General features: G+C 58.1%; 1 protein-coding gene across 3 annotated transcripts in view; it reads left to right on the top strand.

Moving 5' to 3' along the window:
• Positions 1 to 27,261, top strand: part of PMEPA1 (prostate transmembrane protein, androgen induced 1) — a 56,726-nt gene that overhangs the window by 17,603 nt on the left and 11,862 nt on the right. The gene's annotated exons all lie outside the window — the stretch shown is intronic.

Raw genomic sequence — 27,261 nt, 5'->3', positions numbered from 1 at the left:
CCGCTGGCTGTAGGCCAGGTACAGGCTCCTCTGAGCAGAGGAGGGGTCTTCTGGAGGACAACCAGGCTCGGGGACACTGAGCACCAGGGTCGCCGAGGTTGGGGGCTCCACCCCTCTTTCCTGTCACCTGTGATTTCCTTCCTCTGGCCCTGACAGCCCCATTATCTACCCCTGCACCCCACGATTTCAGGGGCACACCCCGACGCCTGCAGCCAGGTGAGGTCCTCGAGAAGGCCAGACCCAGTGTGTCTGGAGTGAGTGGGCACTGAGGACCCAGACACAAGGAGGGGAAGGCGGCGGGGGCCGCTGTGGAACCAGACAGCCCACTAGGGGAGTGTCCCCGGGGTTGCTTCCCTGCTCTGAGCCTCTGTTTCCTCATCTGTAACATGGGGATCCTCGGAGTCAGTCACTTCATAGGATCACAGTGGGGATCAAATGCGGCATATGTGCTTAGCTCAGTGCTCCGTGCTTGTAAATGCCCAGGAATTGTAGTGGGTTCTGTTACTAAGTCATGGTCCTGCGGGCAGCTGCCTCGCCTTGCCCCGACCTGCCCAGAGACCCTTTGTGACTCAGCCCTGCATCACGGCCCCTCCCCTTGCAGAGCCTGCCCGGGGACCCCAGCCCAGCCCCCTGCTGCAGGCACCTCTGTGAGTGCACTGATAAGAAGAGTGAGGGAAGGAGGGTCCCCTTGCGCACGAATGGGGGGGTGCCAGAGGTTGGGGTGGGCTGTGTCATCTGTAATTTTGTGCTCCTGTAGGAACCTTTCTGGTGGGTGATTTCCCTCAGTGTTTTATTCCTTCATTCATGAACATTCATTCAGCACAGTTATCGAGTACGTACTAGTGTTGGGCCGAATATTCTAGAAGTACACAGCCACGAAACAGACAAACTTGAATCAGCAAGAAAACCAATGATTGTACAGCACAGCTTGTCGAAGTCTTGGCCGGATGCGTCGAGGGGCAGAGGCGGCCCGGAGCAGGGGGACCATCTTTCTCTCTTGATCCTGCTTTTCCATCAACCTTGTAAATGGGTGGGTAGGGCTGCGAGGTGGGGGGGGGGACCTGGGTCCCTTGGGGTGGATGCATCCTAATTGAGGGGGTGCAATGTGTTCCCTTAGATGTGGAACCGAAAAGGAGAGGCTTCCTGACTTTCCCTCTGGGGTGCTGATCCAGAAACATGGAGCGTGCCAGGAACCTGCGTTTTTGTAATTTTCTTGTGGGAGATACAGATTTAGGAACTTGGGTCCTAGAGCCCAGTCAGCTGGGGCAGGAGCAGATAGAGCTAGTTCTCGTGGGCGGGGGCATGCTTGAGACTTCGTTCCCCCTCTGGCTGCTTCCTAGGACAGATTCCAAGCAGGGGATCACGGGCCTAACCCGCATGCCTGGTTCTCTGACTCCTGCCACGTATTTCCAACCAGGACCCCCGAGGACGCCCCGAGCAAGTCGCACCACCCCGCCGGGGAGAATGGGCAAGTCTCCTTTTGTGCTGCCATGAACGTAGCACAGTTCTTTTGATGGTAAAAGGTGATAGGTGCTCATTATTGAACAAAAATTCCAAGAATTTGATAAATGACCAAGACAAAAGTCAAAATGCCTGTAATCCGGTCACGTGGAGACGGGTTTATTCTGCTCAAAGTACTGTGCAGGCCTGACTCCAGGCATTTGCAGTGAAGGCTGGTAGCAATGGCTGGGAGATGGGTGCAGGCGCCCCCGGCAATTTTGGGAGGGGGAAGGACGTGTCCCCACCAGGCTGTCTGTGCTCTCTCACAGCTGCCCAGCATCTCTTCCCTGGGACGTGTGGGGTGGGAGGCCCACGGGGGACCTCCTGCCACTCCTCCAGCACAGCTCTGGGGGGCGGCCCGGGCGTGGAGTCTGTGCTTCTGCCGCTCAGAGCCTCGAGCTGTGTGTCTGTCAGATGGGCAGATGGCCACAGTTCTGTCTCAGAGACAAGGGGAGGAGCACGTAGGTGTTGGGAGAGGCTCAGCCAGCACCCGGCACATAGTGAGGGCCTCGTAAGCCTCAGCCCCTGTGGGCGCGCAGCCTCACGCCCTCCCCCCTTCCTCAGCCGCATATCGTCCTAGCAGTGCTAGGATGACTTGTATGGTCTGTATGACCCCTCAAACTCCCAAGTCAGACCTACATTCAAAACCCAAGGCTTCTGCTGGTAAGATAATCGTGAAAAACCACAGATCTGATTCGAGCCTTTCTTTATACAGACGGGGGTTGCCAAGATCCAGAGAGGATGAATAGGGGACTGGGGTCACACAGCCAGCAGCCATGGCCTAAATGTTCAGGACCTGGTCCCCCCCGACCCGCACTTGGAGCAAGGCCTTCCAGACTCAGGAAGACCCTGGGGTCCCTGCTGGGGTCTCTCCACCCTCATCACCTCAGCCCCAAGCACACGTGAAGTTTCGAAACTGGTCATCCCGATACACGGCTTGAGTTTATGGCTCCTGCCTGGTTTCAGGCACCGCTCCGAGGGCTTCCCATGGATTTGCTCCTCCAGTGATGAGCCGAGGGATTCCCCACTTTTCATGTGGAGACAGCGCGTCCGGCCTTGGCAGCGACCCAGGCCGGATTCCCGGTGCAGAGCTCTGACCACATCGCTTTTCCAGGAGGGGCAGGCGGTGCGTGGGACCGGAGAGGCGGGCCCGGCCAGAGCCACCCTCTCCTCGCCCCCGCGCCCCGACCTTTCCGCCTGGGAGGCCAGGCCTCTGTCCCGGTCGTACAATGCCCCCTTCTCACGTTCAGACAGGCGGTCTAGACGCTCACGCTCCCTTTTGTTCTTCAGGGTCAGGGGTTGGGGAGCGGCCCCAGAGAGTGGGATTTGGGCTGAGGCAGGAAGAAATCCTCCCCGAACGAAGAAGGGGGTGGGAGTGAGTTTTGGAGGAGGCAGCCCGCTGTCCCCGCCAGCCCGTCGAGTGCCACGCTACCCGCACCAGTTCCTAACGACGGAGGCCGCTCCCGACAAACGCCCTGTGAAACCCAATCAAGCTGACACCCCCTCAGGCCCAGAGCTGCTTAGCGGACGTCGTCTAAATAAAACCCCACGGCCTGTGCCAGTCGGGTCTGCGCCAGGCCCAGCGGGAACCCATGGGCCAGAGGCCGTGCTCAGCCAGGCCCGAGCCCAAGAAACTGTGGGAAGAGATGCCACCGAGCCACGTCCCCCGGCCTCCACCCACTTCGGGGATGTCTGGGTGCTTCATAAAGGGCAGGACAGAAACATCCCTGAGATGGGACCCTCGAAGCCAGCTCACCCGTGGCGTTGGTGACAGGAAGCTCGGGGTGGTGCCGGCACCTGGCGCTGGCCAAAGAGAGACAGATAGTCTCCAGTTTGATACTCCGGTTCCAGACCCATTCTTGACTGGCAAGGTCCGTGACCTCATAGCGTCTCGTCTGTAAAATGGGCCCGTGCATGGCCGCGGGGATTCCTCACAGGGCGACAGTGTGGGGATGTTGTGGGATAATCCAAGGTCTCTGCCTGGTACGGCGTGAGTGCCGTCACTCCTGATGTTGGTGCGATGTCGTTCGCTCTTGGGATGCTGGGGTGGGGGGCACATGCAGGCGCTCATCCCCTGGTGAATTCAGAGCCCGTAGAGAGCATGGCAGAGGCCACTGAGGGTGGGCTGACAGCAGGGGCCGCCGTGGCAGCCTGTGGCTGGGGTGGGGGCTTGTGTGATGGAGCCCATCACTTGCCTCTTTGAATGGCCTTTTCCCACCACCAGAAGGCCCCTCCCAGCTCTGTGCTGGTGGGGAGGAGCCCTCAGAATTGGGGTGGCACGTGGCACTCATCACCCATTCAGGCCATGGTAGCTGTTGGCCCAGCCGTGGGGACGGAGAGGCAGGAAGAGCCGCTTCCAGCAGCGGTTGGTGAGCCCCTGTGGGTTTGAGAGGACTTTGGGGAAAGCAGAGCAGGGTCGAGAAGGGCCGGCAGTGTAGAGGCTCTGTGGGAGCAAAAGTGCTGAGAGGCTCTGGACGCTTGGGGGGCTATCTACGGTGACCCCTGGTGCCCAGCCCCTCCTGTGCTGTCCCAGCGGCCCCGGGTCCGGCCCTATAGGCCTTTTCTCGTTCCCACTCAGGCCAGGGACTGCACAACTATGTGCTGGCTTGGCCGACGTCGGGGTGTCTGGGGAGAGGGAGCTCCAGGCTGGGCTCTGGGGGGCGTGGGGTCACTGATTCCCATCTGCCCTGGTTATGGGCAGCGGGTGCATGGGGGAGTCACACCTGCGGGAGGTCACTGCGTTCTTTCTAGTCCTGACCGGGTCACCTGGCCTGGCTTGGGGTCCGGCTGGTAAACGGCACACCAGCTCACCTAGCTTCTGAAGGTCCAGCACCTGTCCTGCCCGAGCCTCGGCCCTGCCCGGACAGAGGGACTCGCCGTTCTGCCTGAACCCCCTTGACCAATGAGAACCCCGTTCTAACTCCCCGAGTCTGATCCCTGGTGGCGCAGACGTCTTCCAGCACCTCCAGTCCGCGTGTCTGGGTGAAACCAGAGGGAGCCGTGGGCCGTTCCCCGTGGGAGGAGCGGAGATTAGCCGCAGCCTTTTATTAAAAATGAGCATGTGGAAGGGGGAGCACATAGCCTGCAATGCCCCCCTTTATGTGAGCAGTTTTCGGTCACTTCTCAGGGTATATGTCACCAGCACCGCGAACTCCCAGTGAACTGGTGTAGACTGCTTTCCTGGGTAGGAATCATCCTAACAGCATGTCGTTTGGAACATTCACCGTGGGTCCAGCCCTGGACTCCGCTCAGAGCATGAGGGTCCCTGCTCCCCTGCTGCATGCGAGCGAGGCGGCCCCCACTTCCCTCCTCCCGGGGGGCGGAGGCCAGCAAGACCTGGGCCAGCGGCGAGTCGAGGGAGGGCATTAAATGCTCACAACAGCCCTTCAGGGCCGGTGGGTGGCTGGGACCCTGTTTCACGGTTGGAAACTGAGGCTCCGGTCCCACCGCCGGACAGGGCCGAGGCTGAAGTTTGGGCTCTGTCTGTCTGGCCCCAGTGTCTGGACTCTACCCCATTTGAGGGCGGGAGGGAGGGACACAGGAAGGGAGGGCAGGCGAGTCTCAGAAATAGAAGCTGCCTCTGGCGGGGACAGGCACATAGAGGAAGTGGCCGTTTGGCCAGCACCCCAGCAGGGAAGGTGGCAAAGGCTGGCGGAAAGAAGGACCCCATTGGGCACCTGGTGGGTACCAAGCTTTGCTGGGAATCCTGAACAGAAGAGACCAGAGACCCACATCTAGGGGACCCAGCCTCATCGGGCTGCCCCAGGTGGTAGCCTGGCCGAGGGATCTGCACACGCCCTGGGCTCGACCCACCAGCTCTGGGGTGCAGTTCCTCCTCCCTTTGACCTGGCCTGGCTGAGGAGAGGCACAGCCCCTGGTTTAGAATAGGTTTGGGTCACCGTGAGTGCGTCCCAGGGATGCTCCCTGAAGCCAGCCCACCCCGACCTTGTCCTTTCCTGGGAAGGGAGAAGCATGCATGGCCCCATTTTGCCGCAGCCCTTTCAAAGCAGGGGCCAGAGCCTCCCGCAAAACCCAAAGTTGGAGGTGACACCCAATTTCTGCTCTCCCGTGTATTCTTCTCAGCGCCCCCGGAGGCAGGGGGACTCAAGCTCTTGCCCCCCCGCCATGCATTTTCATTTAACCCTTTGCCACCCCTGTGAAGTGAACAGCACTGCAGAGAAGCCGCCCACACGGAGGGTCGGGAACACGCCAGCGGTCGGCTTCTTAGAACAAGAGCGAGATGATTTGCCGGCCAGCCACGTACAGCCCTGGAGCAGCCTGGAGTGTAGCCCAATCAGAGAGGATTAGTTTTCGGCTTCTCCAGAGCAGCCAGCCCCTTGACATCCCCCCACCCGGCCCCGTCCACCGGCAGACCCCAAACCAGACCGATAACTTAGCATTTTCATTCGAGTCCATCTGACAAATCGTTTTAGACGGAGAAAGCAGGACTGCATCTTTAACTGCCTACATTGTCAGCGCGTCTCTGGGCGCTGTAAAAAGTCCTTTGTTATCTGTGTCTAGACAGCACGCCAGCGGGATATTTGGTCTGCGTGAGGGAGAGAGATCTGACAAGGTTGAATTCATTTACCGGCTTATTTAAAGCAGAATTTCAAAACACTTGCTCATAAACTGTTTTCGGCCCCGACTGCCCCAGCCTCCCCCTAGCCCACACTGGCTTTTCTTGTTTTATATAATTTTTTCGCCTGTTGGGGCAGTTCGCGCGGGTTGCAGCCGCTGCCCTGGCGAGGAGGAGACGCGGGGTGACCGCAGCTTGCAGCTTTTTTTTTCTTTCTTTAATTGTGCTCTTTATGACTGTCTAGACGCCCTGCAGATGCGCGTTCGCAGGGAAATGGCTTTTCCCTCTGGTTACGGGACACTAAGTGGGAAGGTTGCGGCCGCCACCCCCTCCAACCATTTGACCGCCCGCCCCCTTCCCTAAACTGTTCTCCGGGGCGATTCTTCCCTCCCTGAAATGAAGGCACTTTGCCTCCCAGCAGCGTCTTTGTGTTTATAACACATTTACTTGACTGTGCTAATTTTATACCATCACCAACAAAAAGAGAGAAAGTGACATTCCAGGCATCCTCCCCTATGCCGGTGGGCAGAAGCCCCCTGGACCCCTTCCCACAACTTTCTCCACTTCTTACCACTTCTGCATTTTTTCTTTCTTTTCTTTTCTCTTTTTTTTCTTTTTTTCTTTCTTTTTTTTTTTTTTTGGTGGCACACATAGACAAATAAAATAAAACACCAGAGGTTGGCCTTTGAAGGACGGAAGGATCAGGGCACCTTGAATGGGTCCGTCGTGGTAGTTACACCAAACAGATGCATTAATTAACCTCGTTGCCATAGCGACTAGGTGATTGTTGTGGGGTGAAAGGGGGCAGGGCAGTGGGGGCGCAGGGCCTGCCGCCCCCCCCCCCCCCCCCCCCCCTCTCTCCTCCCGCGCTGAATCTGCGAATGGCATTGTCCTGCCTGCCACCGGGAAAGTGGGCCACTTTGGGCTTTCTCCGGACTCTGTGATGTGTGGGGGAGGCTTCTCAACTCGCTCCCCTGGAGGAGGCCACAAAGCCAGTGGATTTAGGAAATCGAGTTGAGTTACAGTCCGGTTATATGTTAGGGCCACTGGGAGGGGGCAGACACCAGAGCGCCCTTCTCAAGTGGGGGCTGCAGGATGGAGAGGCAGAGACTGGTGTGCCCCCCGCCCCCGCCAGCAGACCTCCCCCCCAAGCCCCTGAAAACTATTGTCATTGCTGTTGACCCGGCTGCAGAGCCATAAATTTCCACCCTTGGCCCAGCAGTCATCAGTCTGCCTCGGGGTTTTACGTGGTAGGGGGCACAAAAGGTGGGGAGAGGGTCAGGGGCAGGCAGCCGACCAGATGTCTCCTGGGATCCTGAAACTGCATCTCATTTCTGCCAGGCCAGGCAAATCCAGGGTATCAATCTGCTTCCTTGGGGGGGGGGAGGGATTGGCATTTCATCTGCAGGAGATAGGACATGGAGAAAATATGTCTCAACGTGCTGGGCTGCTTGGCCCGATCCTTTTATTTCTTTAATTTCCCCTCCCCAGACAGACGGAACCTGCAAGCAAGATCAGTGTCTATGCTGCTATTCCTGTTGGGCCTGCATGAGTCTGTTACTGTTACCGGCTTTGTTTGGGCAGCTCAACAATGAGGTGCAGGGAGACACTGTGAGCTGTGGGCTCCTCCTCGTTTTCCGCCTGAAAACCTGTAATTCCCCTTCCCCTGGAAGGCAGAGGTCGGGTGGCTGAGTGTGTCACGTTCTGAGTTATACTGAGGTTTCCTTCTACTCCCCCAGTGCCATACTGTCCATCTTTAAGGAGAAAAATCCAAAATGAAGAAAAAGGAGCCGTTCTTTAGGAGAGAGAGACCAAAACAGCGTCACCAAGTTTGTCACGCATGCGGACACACCGCTGGCCCCGCTCCCTCCACGAGGTGCCCCCGCAAGAAAGGGCTTCCAGAAGGATGGGCTCTTCAGTATCCTGTTGGCGGCTGGCAGATGCGTCTGCACTGGAACTGGGTCTGTCTTGGGATAATTAAAGGAAAATGATTATATTAACCCAGTCACCAAGCCCGCGCGGCATAGAGATGAGGGGCACCGCCTTGATACTACCCTCCAAAAATTGTCCTTTCTCTGCACGTTAGGAATGCACTCTCGGCTTGAGTTTTGGGGGCCTTTTTTTTTATTTTTGCATTTTTACATAACTGATCCTGTCTCCCAGTCTTTTTAAAGAACAGCAGAAGATCCCCTTCCCCTCAAAACAAGCAGCTTCAGTGCACACAGGGAGACGGGCACCTGCAAGCCCGCTGAAGCCTATGCGTGGCCCGGACACCCCACAAGCCCGCAGCTTGAGAGATGAGATTTTAAAGTGTACTTTTCAGAGCTCGGATCTGGGAGGCCTGGCCTTATTCTTCCCTTGTCTGAAGAGTTGGAGAGGCCGGGGTTGCAAGGCGGCCTTGGTGCGCTGCTGTGTTTAGGCAGCGAACTGCTGCTCATTTGTCAGGTAAAACAGATGTGGTGGGGAGACAGCATCTATTTTCATAATTCGAAACAAATCTGGTGAGCCGCCTTCCCTTTCAGTGGGGCCCGCTCATGCAGAAAGCCCACTCCTAGCAGCATTTAGCAGAAATATTCCTAGCTCGCCAGTTGAACTTTCTTTCCTCCAGGGTGAGCTCGTTTCTGCCGGCAGCTGGGCCTGGGACCACGGGCTCTCCATAGTAGGTGCCCTAGCAAGGATTTGTGGGTTTTGGGTTTTTTGTTTGAATTTTTAAAAGGGAGAAGTAGGGGGTCCCGGCCGGTCAGAGCAGCTGTGCTTCACCTCATCCGTGGGTCCTCTCGTCTTCTGAGTGTGGGGGCTGTTGACTGAGGGGCTCTGTGTCCCATCATTTGTTAGGGGGGCAGTTGGTGGCTGCACTTGGAGGGCCCCCCCCCAAGACAAGCAGCTGGCTTCTCCGATACTACGGGAAGACCCAGGACCCGGGTCCCCAGTCGATGGGGAGCTTGTGCTTTGGTTTGCAAGGGAATTTGGGGGGTCATTCCCCCCCGCCCCCGTTTTACAGATGAGAACACTGAGGCTCGGAGAGCAGCGGCTTGCCCGAAGCCATGCGGTGAATTGATGGTGGAAGTGGTCCCCTGCCTTGGAGGCAGGGACCAGAAATGACTCGGGCTGTCCACATTCTTCTCGAGCCTTCATCCCCGAGCACGGCTGTTGTTACCTGCAGCGAAATGTGGCTGCGGAAACATGAATGTGCCGGTTATCTGTCAGGACAGAGGGCCGGCCCGTGCAGGGAAGAGGGTGCAGGGAAGAGGCCGTTACCGTCAGATAGTGGAGCTCCTTCACGACTGGAGGAGCTGGGGGCGGGTGGAGATCCTGGCCTTCATGGAGCTCAGACTCTACTGGGGAGAGGACAGAAATGTGGTTTCAGATGCTGGTAGTGCCAGGGAGGAGGAAAAACGGGGTCACGTCTGCATGCCCGGGGGTAAATGCAGTGCAGGGGGTTGTGGTTCCAAAGGCTCTCGGGGGCTGACACGTACCCAGGACTTGAGGGGTGGGATGCAAACAGTGGGAGGCTCTGGGGAGGAGGATTGCAGAGAGGGGCGCGGCTCTGCGGCTGCGGTACCTGGCGGAAGTGCTGCCCAGACTTCAGTCCCCCCATCTGTAAAACAGCAGTTGATTAAACAGTGTGGAAGTTTCTGGGACAGCCACAAATGATACAGTTATGCAAGATGCTACCACTGGGGAACGGGTACAGGGTGTTTGGAGATCTTCCTATACAGTTTCTTACAACTTATGTAAATCTACAGTTATCTGAGAATAAAACTTAAAGAAAAGAAGGTGAAAGGTCTGGGAGGGCTCTTTCACTTCTGGTTGCTGGGACCACCCTTCTTGTCATCGTAGCTCAGAACAAGAAAACCTTGGATCGCTTCTCTCTCATTTTCACCTGCAGATTGTACGAGTGGGGTTTGGGGGCTCAGGGCAGTTTGCACACGACCCTTTATTGCCCCGGCAGGAAGGAGGCCCATGCTGGGGACTGGGGTCCCTCGGGGTCTGGGGCAGGTCGCTGGTTTGCAGGGCCTGGGGGATCTCAGTGGCAGCAACGACTTCTGGACCCTACGGTTTCTCATTACCCTCCGTGGTGGTTCACCTGTAGTGGATGGCGTGCGCTGGGAAGTTGGAAACACGTGTATCTCTGTGCCCGCTGGCACCTGGGCGGGGATGACTGAACAGTGGCAGCCCGTGTCGTGGGCCCGTCTGCAGTAGCGCCTGGTGTGGACGACGGGTCCCAGGAACAGGGCTGGCGGGAAGCCTTTCAGCTGGAGAGCCGGCAGTGGACATAACCCCGCAGAGGTCCCCAGCCGGTCAGAGCATTGCCGTTCGGGGACTCCTTGGGGACCCCTGCAGCTCTCCCTGGAGACTGAGGCTCTTGGTCCCTTGGAGCCCCTGAGCTTCCAGCCTCCTGCGTATTTGGGTGAACGGGCTCTCGGATAGTGACTGCCCTCTGCACCGAAGGGAGCAGCTGGGGGTTGTCGCAAAGCCAGGTTTTCCTGCAGGTGGACCCTCCCATTTCAGAAACCCTTCCCCCCTCCTTTGTCATTGATCGGAACCCCACAGATGGTTCGTTTTCTTCTTCCTCCAGGGAGGGGCCTGTGCACAAGGCACGCGTGGGCACAGGGGCTGCTGTTCCTCCTCGCTCACTCATACTCTTTTCATAAGCATTTATGAAGCGCCTACTGTGTGCCTGGCACAGGTGCTCTTCTGTGATGGGGCTTGCCGTGGCAGCTCCAGCCACCCAGATTTTGTGCTTTCAGATCCAGTTTTTGAACTGGGGTGTGTTAATGTTCTTCAGACCAGTCTTTGCCGCCGTCTCTGGACTGGGGCCGACTTCGGAATCTCTGGGGGCCTGATGGTGCTTCCTGAGCAGGTAGCGTGCGCCGGGCACTGCGCTTTCAGGCTCCCCTGCTGCCCTACTTAGTCTCAGCACTGTTGACATTTGGGCAGGGTCCTTCTGTCCCGTGGGGCGTCCCAGGCACCATGGGACATTTGGCAGCATCCCTGGCCCCTGGCCCCACTAGATGCCAGTAGCACCCCTCCCAGTGGGGACAACCACCAACGTCTCAGGGCCTGCCCTTGAGGTCACTGAGCAAACGTGGGCAGGCCCAGTGGCTCTTCATCTGTCAAATCCAGGGGATGACAGGACTCCCCACCGCGGCTGGTCGGGAGCCTTGGGTAATAGAATGCACCAAAAGCTGTTCGTGGAGCCCTGCGAAGCCACGGTGGCTGAAACTCCCCGCTTCTGGTCTGATGAACAGAAGTCCCTCTGTCCACGCCTCCGACCAGCTGCCTGGGGCTCACAGGGGGTGCGAGCCGGGCTCCACGCTGCCTCCTAGAACCGCCTTTCGAAGACAGGCAGGGCCCTGGTGCACAGGTGCGCCAGAGCCGGCCCGCGCCCAGAACGCTGGGAGGCTGTGCCTGCTCCTGGCCTTGCCAGGGTAGCTCGTTCTCCTCTCTGCGTCATTGTTTTTGCATGTGACCCACGGTGGGCGCTTCCAAGCCGCTGCCTCCCCCAGAGACTGCTTCGTGTGTCTCTGAACTAGTCAAGGTGCCAGGCGTCCACCCTCTTCCTCTCTCTTGCACCGTACTCAGGTAAATACGAGGCCCCAGAGGTTGCTTTTACGCCCGGGACTTCAGCTAAGAGTTTACTTGAACAAGTGGCCCGTCTGCCAAAGGAGGGAAGGCCTGGCAGAGATGGGTCGATCCGAAGCCGGGGGCTTGTAATAAATACGGAATCCTGCAGGTCGGGGACCCACCCCGGGAAGATGCTGATTCAGTGTGTTGGACGTGAGGGACGTGGGGCTCAGTGCGCCGCGTTCATGGAACTTCCACGACAGCTCTGACAATGTGGCCTTGTGTGGAACATCACATTGGGCAGTGGTCCCCGAATCATTTTCAAACTCACGCTTTCTGTGCAGCCTCTGCTCAGATAGGCCCACACAGCCACCGCCCGGGAGTCTCGGGCAGGTCTGGCAGACCCCCAGCAGCTGGCTCCTCCTCACAGCCGCAGTCCGTCTGTCCTCTTGCCCCTGAATGTGACACACGTTCTTACCCGGGGCATTTGCACTGGTCATTCTTCAGCCAGGCGTGTTCCCCCCCCAGCTCTCCTCCGCTGTCGGCTCTGAGAGAGGTCGTCGCAACACCCCGTCCAAGGGACCGTCCTTCCCGGGCCCTCCACTCACCACCCTCTCGTATTCTCTGCCTAGCGCTGGGAGTAGTTGGTGCCCGTTTGCACCTTTACCAGCCCAGCCTCGGTCTCCCCAGGCAGCGAGAGCCCCGTGGGGCCCGACATTTGCTTCTAACCAGCAAGCACAGGTTGACGTGGCCCCATCTCAGATGTGGAGGGACTCGCGTTCCTGGCAGACCAACTCCAGCTCAGTTCAGGTTTCCTGAGAAGACAGGTGAGTGGTCTTCAAAAGGACACTCAGGTGTCTTCGGAGGTGCCCATGTGGTTGGAAGGTCCCTGCAGCTCCTGACTCTTTTGCATCTGAGGACACCACTGGCAGCGGTCGCTGTTGCTGGCCATGCGTTGGTCCTCTACCTTGGGAACGCAGTGACCCGCTGAGACATTGTGTTGGGGATATTTGATTATGTTGGGGGTGCGGTGACATTTTACATTGGGGGAACCGAAGCTGCTCTCCCTCCCTTTGGGAAAGAAGCTGGAGTTTCTTTGCCCTTTGCTGGGGGGAGGCCACTGGCAGCCAATGCTTAGAAGTTACTTAAATTCTTCTTTCTTCGTTTCTAAATTTTAAATGGCATGTTTAGAATTTCATCTTCAAACCTGGGAGCCAGACCTGCAAGTCGAAAGCTGACAGCCGAGAGATGGTTTCGTTTGGCTGGCTACAGCAGCCAGATGGCAGATGCTGTGAGCGGGAGGTGGGAGGGAGGCCGGGAGAGGGGAGGCGGCTTCTGTTCTGGCTTTTGCCCCCCCTGGCCGCGCCCTGGGGATCCCTTGGGGCTGCCGGCCTTGCCCTCTACCAGGGCAATCCTAGCGCCCCAAGGGACAGGGTCCCCCCACCCTCCCGGACTTTTCCTTTTTAAGAAAACTTTTTTATTTTGATGCAGTTGTGGGTTTGCAGCATTTGCAGGAACTAACCTAGAGAGAGCTCATGTACGAGGCACGCAGCTTCCCCGGTGGTAATGCCTTAGGGAGCTATGGTACCATATCACAGCCCACAGACCAACATTGGGTACAAGCCATCAACCTCACTCACGCGTCCGTAGCTGACAGGCGCTCATTTGAGCGAGTGTGTGTTTTTGTGTACACATGTGCGTGTGTCTGTGTGTGTCAAGCTCTGCAGTTTTGTCTCGTGTGCAGGTTAGTGGGAGCCCACCACTGTCCAGACATGAAACAGTCCCATTACGAGGACCCCCCTCCTTCCTCCCTTTGTGGCCATGTCCGCCTCCCACCCGTTCCTTCTCTAACCCCTGGTGGCAGCCCGTCATCTGTTCGTCTCTATAATTTTGTGATTTGAAAATGTTATATAAATGGAACCACACAGTGTGTGGCCTTTCTTCGCTCAGTAGTTCTCTGAAGATCCATCCAGGTGGTTCTGTGGATCGACAGTCCGCTCCTTTCCTTGGCAGACAGCGTCCTGTGAGGAGGACGCACCACCGCGAGTTTCAGCATTCCCCTGTGGAAGAGCTGTTGGGTTGCTCGCAGCTGGGGGCTGGTACGGACGCGGCGTCTGTGAACACTCACGCACAGGTCCTCAAGCCAGTGCAAGTCTCCCTTTCTCTGGAACCGAAGCCCAGGAGTGCAGCTGGGTCATTGGTAGTTGCGCCTTCACTTTCCATCGACACCCGTGTGTCCTCTGGGGAGAGGACCTTGACGTGCATGCCTTCCTGCTGCGGTTGTCGCTGTGGGCCGGGCACCGGGCCAGCAGGGTGTCAGGCACCGGGCATACTGCGAGAACAGGGCTTCTCATGGAGCTCTCTTGCTGGTGAGTTGAAATCAGCAGTCAGCGGGTGGGCACATTCCTAAAGGAGGTAGTCACTCATAGTAGCCAACATGCACACAGTGCTTCCTTACATGCCATGGGCTCTCTGGGTACTTTACGATCCTCGAACAGGCCAGTGTGTTGGGGCTGTCATTTGCCCCATGGTGCAGGTAAAGAAGCAGAGGCATAGAGAGCCAGAATGAGACAGAGGCAGGAAAATCCAGGCCCCTGTCAGTGCACTGAGTTGCCTCTCATGGCTGGCACAGGCCATCGGGATGCAGAGGTGAGAGATATAGTGTATTTGGGATGGGGCAACTGGGAGGCCTCCTTGACATGGTAACAGGGAAGGCCATGCAAAGATCCCAGGACAAAACGGCATGTGCAAAGGTCCTGGGGCGGGAACAGGAAAGAGGCCAGTATGGCTGGAGTATGGTGAACAAGGGAAGGAGGAGGGAGGCACAGAAAGGAGGTTGAGCAGGCCTCATAGGGTTTTAATCTGAGCGTGAGTCAGTGAGTCAGTCGATGTTTTAAAAAATTGTTCTGGCTGCTGGGTGCAGAATAGACTGGGGGTGGGGAGTCCATGTGCCATGGAGGAAGTGGGGATATGGGGAGGACACGTAGGCAAACCCTTCGGTCTTGAGGGATGACCCCTGGGTGTCCCCCCCAGCTCTGCCCTGCGAGGCCAGGACCCCCAGCCAGCCGCCCACCTTGGGTGCCTGCAGCCAGACCTTGGGCTGCCATGTAGGTCTGTCTTCCAGTGGATTTTTCTTGTTTCTCTTCTCCCTGTCTCCACACTAGCTGTCATCATGCAAATTGAATTTACGTGCTCAGTATCAGCCACTCCAGATCATTTAATAAATGAGTACTGACATCTTCGTACCCCTCATGCCTTGCCTGGTCGGTGAGTCGCCTGCTTTTTAATCTATTGATGGCCACCATTTATTATGCTCTTGCTGGGTACCAGCTAGCGTTGAGAGAACTCGTGTACCCCTACCAGCTCCGCTAATCTCAGCAAGCCTGGCAAGTTACTCATTATTACCCATCTTTATGACGCTTGAGGTCACCCATACAGGATGTGGCAATGTCTGGATTTGAATCCGGAGCTGGGACCCTCGTCTCCCACGGCTTTGCCACGTCCCCATCTTGGAGGGCAGGAAAGGTGCTCCGTGAGCTCCTCGGTCAGAACCTTGGTTTTTCCAGCCATTGGGGTTTTTCTGCTTCTGGAAGATGCTGTTTCTAAAGGAAATGATACAGAAGGCTGGGATCGCCTTGCCTGTGGGGTGGGGACCGGAAGATGCGGCTGGTGTCTGGGAGGCTTGTAACTGCCCGCTGGGAATGTGTTTTGACTGTCGCCTGAAAAAGAAAGGAAGAGCTCGTACAGAGTCACACAGAGATTTGGCAGATATAGACCCCACACAGTCTCCCTCCCTCCCCCCCCCGCACGCACGCGCGCGCGCGCGCACACACACACACACACACACACACACGGGGAACACCCAGAAACACAAACACCCTGAGACACAAGCACATAGATGATCGTAGATGGGAGACAGATCCACGGACACTCTCAGACACCCAGCCTCCCAGACCCCCAGAGAAAAGCAGGGACTGACATTCGCTTTCCCACCTGCTTGGGGCGGGGTGGAAGGTGGGGTGGCCCTACAGGGGTGACGTCACTCTCCCCCCGCAAGCTCCTCTCAGGCTCCAGCCCTGCCCAGCCGGATGGTCCGTGCAGCGGCCCACTGGCATTGCGTCCAGCTTTGTTTCCTAGAACCTCCCCGCCAGGCGGTGAAACGCTCTGGCATCAAGGAATGCCTCGTCCTGTGCCCGGGTCCTTCCAGCGACCAGCAGGTTAGCACTCGGGTGATGGCAGGGCGGCCTTCCAGCCCAGCCTGGCTTCTGGCGGACTCCGGCCTCGGCCGGTAGCTGCTGCTTCCCAGAGATGAGCGGACGCCAGAGGAAGCGAAGGGCCCATCGCAGCTCTAGCCCACGGGGCTGCCAGGAGGCGGTGGCTTGCGGTTGGGGCTCGCACTGAACTTCTTGTCCGCTCTGACAAGAGACCAGTGGTGAGGACGCCAGGCTTCAGTGTCCCGGGCCCTGCCACGTAAAGCTGTGTGGGCGAGCTGGGCATGTCGTTCTGCCTCTCCCAGCCTCAGATCCCTTGTCCTCAGCACAGGGGGACATGGGACCAGGGCTGTTCCGGAGAGCTGCGGGAAGGGGTATGAGCCCCAGAGACCAGGCCACTGGGCCGGAGACGCGGCAGGTGCGCACCGTGCTGCTGTTCCTTCCTGGTTAGAAGGGCTTCAGGAGATTTTCAGATCATCATCCGTCTGTCCCACAGAAATCCAGCCAGGTTTCTGGGAGCACGGGTTCGAATTGTTTGGCCGCAGAAAGGACAAATCACGGTAGGATTTCAGGTGCCAACTGCCTGGAACAGCTCAGCTCCGGGGTGGGCCTGGCACGTGGTGGGGCACAGGAAGGACGTGCTGCTTGAGTGAATGAACGGGAAAAGCCCCAGATGTCCTGCGCGGAGATGGAGGCCCGGCTGCTGGCTGTCCTGTCCTGAAGGGGTGCGTGAGGGACGGTGTCTTCCTCAGTCCTTCCCCCCCCTTGGACAGGTGCCCCCCACAGCTGTGGGCTGAATTCCCTCCACTCAGCTGTAGCTGGTGTCGCGGTCAGCCGCAGTTGCTCTGACAAAATAACCACAGTCTGGGGCTTAAAGAACGAAATTTATTTTCTTTCCATCCTGGAGGCGAGAAGTCCAAGTTCAAGGAGCTGGCAAATTCAGTTTCTGGGGAGAGCTCTCTTCCCGGCTGGAAGGCGGCCACTTCCCACGTGTCTTCACATGGCCTCCTCGTGTGAGTGCAGAGGGAGAGTAGGTGAGCTCTCTGGGGTCTCTTCTTACAAGGACACTAATCCTGTAAACTCGGGGCCCCACCCTCACAACTTCCTGTAACCTTCCTTCGTTCGAGAACCATCTCCAAATATAGCCACACTGGGAGTTAAGGCAAGGACATAGGAATGGGGGGAGGAGGACGGGCACAGACATTCAGTCCATAGTCTGAGGCCCCCTTCTGATCCAGACTGAGGATTTGGGAAGCTGTCGAGCACCGCAGGGTTTGCTAGGGGCCTGGCGCCCTGGGAGCCATTTTTCTGGGGAATTCAGTTCCCAGGTTCGGTCCAGGAATGAGGTCCCAGATGGCAGCGAGGGCTGAAGGCGGAGGAAAGAGCCCGGAGAGGTGCATGTTGCAGCCAGGTCTACACTCGGAGCCCGTGCTCGGCTCTGGAGGTCCCGGGCTCCTTAAAGCTTGGCTTCTAGATTCTTTGCTGCCTGAGAACCGTGGTGGCCCGGACGCTAGGGAGAAACCAGTTGGGGGCACTCTGTCCTTAGAGCTGGGAGTCCCACAGGACAGTGCCTGGACTTGGCATAGTGGTAGGGTGTGGAAGTTGCACTGGGGCAGCCGGGGCTGGGCTTGACCTTGGTCATTAGGCTACCCCCCTGCCCTTGCCTTGGGTGAGACCTGAATAGCTGGCCCCTCTCTGTCTTGCAAGGAGGGGGCCACCTGGGTCAGCCCTGAGACCACGTCTAGTGGAGCCGGCCCTGGCCGACCCTCGGAGGCTCTCTGGCACGTGGCCGGAGTGACCGAGGAGCCGTTGACAAGTGGCCACATAAACTATTCGCATTGTGGCCCCCGGTCCAGAGTGGCGCTTTTTGTCCGAGAGGCTTGGAAAGGGAGCCTGGGCTTCCTTGCCCTCTCCTGGGGCTGCCATCCCGGCTCCCGTTGGGAAACACCAGGCTCTTGAAAATTGGTGAATTGAGAGAAATATCTGCTGGTTTTCAGGGAGCCCACGGTGCCTCCCGCGGGGTGAGGGCAAGGACGAGGACAAGCCTGAGTGGCATTGTCAGCCACACTCGGAAACACACGCACACAAGCACACGTGTGCCTGAATTGTTTTCGTGCGTTCGGATTTTAAGAATTAAAATGATCGACGTTTGCCACAAAACGCAAACAGTATAGAAACACAGGAAGTAAAAAGCATGGTGTCCTTCTTCTAGAAGTACTTGTGTTCAACAATTTGATGATTATCCTCATTTTTGCTATGAAAATGGGTCCAGATCATATATGTGGCTCCGTTCCCTTATTTCTGCTCGAGAATAGTTGCTAACATCTCTCCAACATCATACTTGGACCAGGAGTTTTCAGCCAGTTTTCTGCCTCTGCCCCCACCTCCCAGGGGACATTGGGTGACATCTGGAGACATTTTTAGTTGTCACAACTTAGGGGTGATGGTGTTACTTGCATCCAGTGTGTAGAGCACAGGGGTGCTGCTAACACCCTCTGATGCCCAGGACGGCCCCCACAGCAGAGAATTATCCAGCGCAAGATGACAGCAATGCCAAGGTTGAGAAAGCCTGTGGGAGATTTATGTGTATTTTGAATGGCCTTTGGATCCCGTAGTGTGATGTACTAGAGTTTGTTTAGGGGGATTTAGGTGGTCTCCAATTGTTTACTTTTCTAAAAAAAACCAACCCTGCAGAGATATCCTCATACATGCATGCTTTCAGACCTTCTGTGAGTGTTTCCGTTGGATACAATCCTGGAAGTTAAAATTGCTGGGTTACAGGGTAGCACACATTTTTAATTTGGATAGGTATTGCCAAAATGCCCTCCACGAAGACGATAGCCGTCACCACTACCACTGGCAGACAGACTCACTCACCCGTGCGACCCACTCCCCGTTTGCTCCCTGTTCTCCTCAATTAGCAAAACGCATTTGATTTATTTTAAATAACTTTCCGTGGCACTTCCAGCACGTCCAATGGCAGACACCATTCTCTCACCGTGAACTCACTCCATCCTGCCAATAACAGTGATTGATATTTTGCTGACAGTGGGTGCTTAAAGATGTTCGACGTCAGTGACGATAGGAAAAAATCTCATTAGTTCTTTCCATTTGGATAATAGCAAAGAAAGATAAAAGGCACGGCTTTGTCTTTTCTGAGTGAAGGAGCCGTGGGTCGGGGGTTCTGCTGTCCCTGGGGTTCTCACGCGTGCTCTCAGCCCTGTGCTCACCCGTAGGGCAGCTGCAGCATCTCCGCGGCCGCCCCCAGAAGGTGACCTCAGGGCATGTGTGGCGAAGCCCCAGAAACAGACGAGGCTCTGCACGGCCCTGCCCCTTGGGCGTAAGAGGCTCTTCACCCCCCAACCTGAGCGATCCTTCACAAACGAGGACAAGGTCCCTTACCAGTGAATAGGAGACATCCCCACAGCAGGGTATGTGGACTGGACTGGCGGCCACTCCAGGGACGAGGGGGTCCTTTGCCATATGTATTGCTAGGACAAGAGAGGTGGTCCAGCCTCACACCTTTCCCTCGGCCTGGAGGCCACTTCTAGCCTTCCCTTACCTGGCTGACTCTCTGTCTCCCTCCCTGGTCATGTGCACACCTGCATGCCTGCGCACCGTTCCCTGCTGGGCATGTCCCCCTGTCCCCCTTTCCCCCCCACCGCGGGGCTCCAGAGCACGCCGCTGTCACCCACTGACTCTCACTCGTCTGGCTGCCCTCGGCCAGGTGTGTCTCAGGATGGGCGTGCAGGACTCGGCTCTAGACTCCCTCCTCACCCCCTCTGTGGATCCTCCCCAGGGCAACCATGCCTGGCCGTTTCTGCAGGTGGCTTGCTGGTCCCCAGTCTGTGCAGACACAGATGTCACCCATAGACATACGTATGCGTCCTAAGATTCACTTTTATTTTAAAATATATATGTATGTTCTCTTTTAAACAGAAACAGACTCATTCTATCTAGTGGCTTCTCCTTCTCTCATCCGGGCGTCGTCGGTGCCAGTATACACAGACCTGGGGCGATGGCTTCCTGGGTTGTGTCAGCCCCTCTGGGGGGTGTTTTAAGTGGTTTCCGGTGATTTTTGCCCTTCTGTGCAAACCTGCAGTGGCCGTCTTGACGCTCATCTGTGCCCACGAGAACAAACGTGATCATTTACTCAGCGTAGTTCTCATGTGCACTATCACGGGAAAGTTCTAAGTGCGGGGGACACAGAATAAGCAGCCCCCTCGGGTGACACTGAGCTAGTAGAGAGAGAGGCAGGAAGTAAATGGCTAGATCACAGATGGCATTGCAAAGTAGTCCTGTGCCAAAAAGGACAGCAGGCACAGGGCATAGGGTCCTGGGGCTTGCGGTTGGGGCAGATCACTGTCCCAGACAAGGTGCTCAGGGATGCTGCCTGAGGAAGGGACATTGCAACAGAGGCTGGGAGGTAAGGAAGGGAACAAGCATGCACATGGGGAAAAGTGATCTTCCCCAGGCAGAAGTAAGGGCACGTGCAAAGGCCCTGAGGTGGGGCTCTGCTTGGTTCTTCTACAAAACACATGGTTAGAATGCTGTGAGCGCGAGGGAGTGAGTCGCAGGAGAAATGCATGTGAGATGAATGCCCAGAAGTTGATAATGTCAGGTCAAGTGTTCACGCTAGAAAGTTCTGAGAGCTTGTTAGTTTCACTTTGCAGACGTGCTCCCCATTTCTACCGTCCATGAGCTGCAGTGCTGGCAGGGGTCCCACGCTGGTGAGCCTTCCCCAGCCACTGTGGGTTCAGACAGCCCCAGCCCACGTGTGTGTGAGGAGAGGGGGCAGGTGTTGCCTGGGGCCTACAGGTCTTGGTTCGAAGGGTTCCCTACTGGAAATGTTGGCTCCAAATTAGCTGATGGAGTTCTCACCACAGCCGTGGGAAGAAGGGACGAGGTTATCCCTGTTTTTCTCCCAGCCGAGGACACGGAGTGATTCGCCTAGGGTCACAGTAAGTGGCAAGGCTGGGATTCAAAACCAGGAACCTTTGGGCCAAACATGTTCTTGACCTGTATCCCGGGATTTTACCGTGTGGGGGGTGCAGGGAGCCTCAGCCCCCACGCCCTCACTAGCCGGCATGTTGACTTCTTCCTTGAGGCCACCAGACGGCGACGGACAGTCTCACAAGGCTACGCGTCCAGCTAACGGATGCCAGGCACCCCCCTGCGCGCTTGGCACAGAGTCAGCACTTAGTAAGTGGTTCGGTCTGTTTTTAAAAATGAGAATACTGGCCTAGATTTGCTGCCCACCTCTCAAACCTCAAAAGAAAGACAGATTCATTTTTTTCCCCCTATAAATGGTCTTAGCCTAAGAAATGTACCGTTGGGGTGTTTGAAGTGGCACCGGGAGTGATAGAAAGTTATTCCTTTGACGTCTGGTTCGATTTTATTTGACATTCTAGGTGGGGAGGGAGCTGGGTTCTTATTCAAATGCAGGGGGGGTCGGTGAGGGGAGGGGGGCAGTAATGATGTGGCTGGAACCCCAGGCAGGCTGGGGCTCTGCTGAATGACAATGAAGCCCGCCCCAGTGGGTCTCATCCAGGCAGGTCTAACAAGATTAGATTTTCATAAATTTCAGACAGTGCCAATTCCTAATTCCTTGGTGTGCGGCCGGGAGGCCAGACAGGGCCGCCTGCACGGGCTGCTTGTTAACCAGGAAGCAAACTGGCTGCCCCTCCACTGGGAGCAGACACGAGGGGGGCGAGGGGCGGGGGGGTCGTCTGGTCTGGAAACCTCCTGTGGGCTGGCAGGAGCCAGGTGGACTCTGGCCCAGCTCTCCAGCTGAGGAAAGAGAATGAGCTCCCGCACCCAACTGCTACTCCGATGATTAACCGAGAACTTACTCGCTTCCTGGTACCCGTGCAGGAGAAGCGTGTTGATCTCACGTGGTGCTGTACATATATCCACACCCGTGCACGGTGAATAGCACGTATTAGCCCGGTTCTGCCCTGGCCCGCTCCCCATTGACAGCTGGGAAGTGGCCGAATGGGGGTTGGAGCCTAGGCTCCTGGGCTTTGTTCCTGGTCAAGGCTCTATCAGCCAGGAACGGGGGGCCATCAACTTGGGTGCAAAAGAATTGCATCTGTACCTTAACTAACCGGGTCAGGAGCACGGGCTCCAAACCACAGAGGCCTCAGCAGCACCTGCCACGTGGTCGCCGGTGGAAACCACGGATTTCGTATCACATTGAAATCTGCCAGGTCATATTTAATGCCATACTATCCCCGTGTCACAAAAATAATTCCATATACTCTCGCCATATCGCCAGTCTGGCTGAGAGTTTGATAACTGTTTTTAATATAATTGGCTTCCTTCTGAAGCCACAATTTTATTTAATTTTAATTGAATTTTAATTTAAAGACCATATTTTGGGAGAGCCTCGTGGCTTCCCCAGTGGCGGGGGCTCCACCACAGGGAGGAGAATCGGGCTCGGCCTGGATTCGGGACTGCTCTCCGACTGGGCTGCTCGCCTGTGGCGGGGCCAATGCTGCCCCCCCGGGGGGCTGTTATAGGAATTGAGAGAGGAAGTCCTGTCCTGGCCAGCGCGTGGCACTCGGGGCCGCGGCAGGTGAGATGGGAGCTGTTAGGAGCTCTATGCAGTGCCAGGAGAGGTGCCCAGAGCCGCCCGAGCACCTGGTGTGACTTCCTGATTGTCCTGTGATCTTCCTCCACTTTGAGGGTCTGGGGAGGTGGGCACCACCTGCCACAAATGCTGGCTGCGTGGACCGCATGGTGGGCGATGCTCTAGGCGGTCCCGACCCCGCCTGGCAAGCAGATCCCTTCCACGGGAGCCCTTTGCTGGAACCTGGGCTGTTTCTGACCTGGAGCTGTGGTGCTCAGGACGGCGGGGTGTGGGCCAGCTGGCTGAACCTGGCCCCGAAGGCACGGGCTGGGAGCGTGGTCCTGGGCCTGTGGGTTGGTGGCCCTGGCCAGCCGTCTCCTGAGTCAGCCTGCTTCTCCTCGTCTGTAGAGCAGGTGCGGGCTGCGAGCATGTTAGCGTCCGCTTCACGGAACGGCAGTGAGGCTTCGCTTCACGGAACGGCAGTGAGGCTTCACCAAGGCCATGCCCGTGAGCACGGGGGCCGTGCCTGGCATTTAGGGGGCGCTGAGCGCACGCTGCCTCTCCCCGGCGTCAGGCCGGCTGGGAGAGGACCTGAGATGGGCGTGCAAACATCTCAAAGTGACTGTGTCTGTCTCTGGAGAAGACAAAAGGGAGGGTCAGGCCACTCCGAGGAGGCAGACGAGCCTGTTAATTTGAAATTATTCACCAGGAAAGAAGACGCTAAATTAAATTAGAGTGACCTTACTTTGCATGCGGAAGATGGGCTTGGCCACCCCCGAGAGCCTGCCGCATCTATCACCCACCCCAAGGGGGAAATTAGGAAGAGAAATGGCAGAGCTGCTCCCCCGCCCTCCCCACAGCAAGCAGGCCTGACGCCCAGGACGAAAAGAGGGAAATGGGTTTCTCTCCCAAAGGCTCCTGTTGCGGCCAGACCCTCGGAGCAGGAGCAGGACCCGTGCTCCGGAGTCCCTCGTGGCCTTGCCTCTGGCTGTCACCTGGGGTGACCCTATTGGACTGACTTGCTCCCAACCCCCAACCCTGGGGCAGAGGCCAGTCGGGCGCACCAGGCCAGGTTGTCGGCGCGGCAAAACTCTCAGCGTTTCTAGGGCATCAGCCTGATGGAGGGGTGTCGGAAGTTGTGACGTGGGGACAGTGGCGCCCACTGTGTCCTGCCTCGTCTGAGCTCTTACGTTCATTTCATCTCCCTGATGCCAGGTTGTAACTGGAGCTCCCGGAGGTCCACGTGCCCAGGTCGTCACGCAGCTTGGAGCTCACGGATGCAGGGGACAGGTGTGCGGGATGTGCGGAGGGGAAACTAAGGAATGCTTTGGGAGAGCTGCAAGAATTTAGTAAAACAAGACCCTCTGGGAGGCTCAGTGTTGAAGACCCAGCGCGGCTCTCTCTAGGTGCGTGCTCTGGAGCCCCTCCGCCCTGCCCCTCAGTATGCCCGTCTGCAAAATGGCAGTGGTGGCGGTTGCCACCGTATAGACGGGGGAGGCGGGCTCCCTGTGGCTGTTGTCGCTGTTGGGATCATGGTAACAGCTCCAGTGACTGTTGAGTTCGGGCTGTGGACCATCCCCCTCTGTGAGTTGGCTTTGGCTGTGACTCCTGTGGTTACAGGAGACTTGAAAGCCAGGGAGGGGGCTGCCGGTGGTCGGACCCGGCCCTGCGTGCTCCGTGCTGGGCCCCTGGCCTCTGTGCAGGTAAAGGGGAGGTCGGGCAGATGAAGGAGCTGAGGCGGCACCAGTGTGGCCCCCGTTGGCCCTTAGCGACTGAGTGACTCGGGCTCCTCTCGTGGCTGGAAATCCCCAAGCCACCTGCTCTGCAGGCTTCGGCCTGCCCCGTGCTTTTAAACACTTTTAAAACTCTTGAATATGTTGCCAGCTAAAGGCCAGGGAGCTTCACAGATGGTTTCTGGGTTCTGGAGAGATCGGGAGGTGTGACTGCGTGGGGCTGGCCTGCCTGGGGCGCTGGCCTGTTCGGTGGCTGGGGTTTCAAGGGGTAGTGCCTCTAGGGAGAGGGGGCTCACGCTCAGCTCCAGATGCCTGCCTGGGCATGGGAGACAGGGGTTGGGGGTGCAAAAGCCCAAGCTGCCCAGCGGGGCCCAGCAGGTGATGCCAGCCCGAGGGGCGCTTGGGGCCAAGCAGACAGCACAAGCCTGGAGAGAGAAGGCAGCCGCCTGCCTGCATTGCTGTGCCTGGGGGGGCGGGGTGGGGGTGGGGGTACTGGCTGCACATGTGGCCGGCAGTTTACCACCTCTCCAGCAAGTGCTTTCCTGGAGCATTTCCTGGAGAAGCGGGTTCTGTCCCCAAACGCGGTGTCTCCTGGAAGGAGCCCCCTGAGTGAGAAAGTGCGTGGAGGTGCTGTCGGCAGGACCAGAGGGTCCCCCCTCCCCATGGCCAAGGCCAGCATGCCCAGCCCAGAGGTGTGCTCTGCCTTACGGGTGGTGTGAGCAGCTGCGAGCTGGGGGCCTCTTCTGGACCCCTCAGCGCCCCCACACCCCCGTGCCGCGGGGCCTGGGCCCGGCCTGGAAGAGCCAGCACGGCCCTGCTCAGCCCTGTCTCTCTTGGCTTGCGGGTCTGGGCTTCCCTTGTTTTGCTGTCCTGGGGTGATGGGAGGCCCCCATTAATCATGGTCCTGGAGGGAGTGCTCTCAGAGTGTCCACACACAGCCCCCCAGTGCCCTCAGCCTCTTCTGCGTGGGGGAGCTGGGGTGGACCGGGAGGTGAGGCCCAGGCCCACACCCGGCGGGCCTTGGACCCCTGACGGAGCTGTAGCAGAGCTTAGGGACCCTCAGGGTCCCCCTCCTCTTCGGGGCCTAGACCCAGGCCTTTGGCTTCCAGAATGTAGCCCAGAATCAGTCATGGCTTCTCTTTTTCTGGAAGTTTTCCTGGGGTTGTGGCCCAGGGCCTGGGGTGGGCACATTCGTGTTCTTAGCACTGCGCTCATTCCTGGGGGTGATTCTCTCCAGAAATGTGTTCTCCTGCCCCTTTGGCCCGGCCTGGTGGGGTCAGGAGAGCTGTGGAGGGCTTGTTCACCCCCGCTGGCCTGCCGCCCCCTTGCCGCCCCGCTGCCTCAGCTGCCGTCTCGAGGCTCCCTTCCGGGCCCCAGAAGACACCGGCAGACGGGCCGGGCCCCCAGGACAGGACAAAGGCAGCCCAGCCACACACCTCCCTTCCTCCAGTCCCGTGTGGGCAGGGCCCCTGGAGACAGCAGGGGGAGGAGGCAGAGGGGAACCCACCACCGTGGTCCCGGTTGGGGTGAAGAGTGCACGGGGCCGGGGGAGGGGACTTGTCGGCCCCTCTGAGGAGGGAGGGCGTGGGGGTTGCACAAAGCAAGCCTGTGTGTCCCCTGAATGGGCAGCTTTATCCTGGGCCCTAACAGACAGGGCCCTGCCCTAGGGAGTTGGACCAGGCTGCCGAGGCCCTGGACCAGCCCGTCTGGGGAGGCAGGAGGTGTGGCCACAGTGACTGGGTCCGAGGCCCTGCTGCCCGGCCTCCTGGCAGGAAAGTGAGGGTAGCCCTCCAGTCCTTCCATCCAGGCCTGCCTAATCTCCTGCTGGGCAGGGCCCCAGCCTTCTCAGCACTCGGGATCAGTCTCCCCGAAGTCCCTGGCCAGGTCACCCTCCCTCCTGGGCGCTCCAGGGCAAGATGGGACGCAGTCCCCCCTGGGAACCAGAACCAAGGCCCAGGCTCCAGGTTGAATTCCTGGGCACATGGGAGGTCTTCCAGCCGATGGTTGAGTGGGAGGAGCCCGCAGCTTAGGGCCCTGGGGCTGAGAGTCTGTCACTTGACCTCTGGACCTTGCTCTCCTCGCCTATGAGGTAGGATGATAAAAGTGTCCCTAATGTACACTCAGCCCTGAACGGGGATTCTCAACCCTGGCGCTGTTGACCCGTCATTCTTCGTCGTGGGGCATCCTGTGCCCTGTAGGAGGCCCCCACCCACTAGATGCCTGGCGTGCTCCCAGTTGTGACAACCGCCAGTGTGCCCAGAAGTTGGCACATGTTCCCTGGTGGACCCTTCACTCAACTTACTAACCGCACTAGGTATTAGCGGTGTCCTAGGTAAACCCCGGTGATTTGGGCCAACATGGAGCGTGGCATGAGAAGGGGGTGCCTGGGGAGCCTGCGTGGAAGGAAGGGGTGGCCAGGGCTTTGGAGAGGATGCTGGGGTGGGGGGTTCTGTGTGGAGAAGCTTCCACTGTTTTGCGAACAGTAACGTTCCCACCTAGGATGCGTTGCTCTCCTGCTGGAAGCCACAGGGAAACTGAGGCAGGAAGGGCTGGCCCTCGCAGGGGTGGAGTTTGGGTGGGCCCAGCGTGAGGGGCCGGAGCCCTTGACACAGCTGCACCTCATGCTGCCTGTTGCTTCCCCACCCCCGCCCCCCGCCCCCTCCCCCAGCTGCAGTGTGTCTGTCCTGGAGGAGGAAGAGCTGAGTCAGTGGCCCCAAGCTTGAACCTATGCCCCCGGGGGAGCCCTCGGCTAATTGCTTGTTAGGGACGGGCGTCAGGGTGTTGTGGGCCCGGTGGGCAGCTGTGGGCTGGAGCAGGCTGGCGGGGCTTGGCCCTGGCGCTGCTGGCTGCTGCCCTGTCTGCCGTGTCGCCACCCGGGTCCCCGGCAGGACTGGGCGCTGGCGTCCCGCCCCTTGCTGGGGGCCCTGCAGGCCCGCCCGCGGCCAGCTGCCGAGCCGCCCCGACGCGGACCCGTGCGAGTCAGCAGAAACCGCCCCGGCTCTGGCACGATCAAAATAACCTTCTTCCTTTTCCAGCACTTGAGGGTTTTTCCGCCTTCGAGGGGGACAAACAAAACAACACAAAAAAAAAAAAAAAAAAAAA

The sequence above is a fragment of the Ursus maritimus genome, unplaced genomic scaffold, assembly GCF_017311325.1.
Source record: "Ursus maritimus isolate PB19 unplaced genomic scaffold, ASM1731132v1 scaffold_22, whole genome shotgun sequence".
Taxonomy (NCBI): Eukaryota; Metazoa; Chordata; class Mammalia; order Carnivora; family Ursidae; genus Ursus; species Ursus maritimus.
Note: the sequence above shows the minus strand (reverse complement) of the source record. Positions and strands in the feature narration are given on the sequence as shown.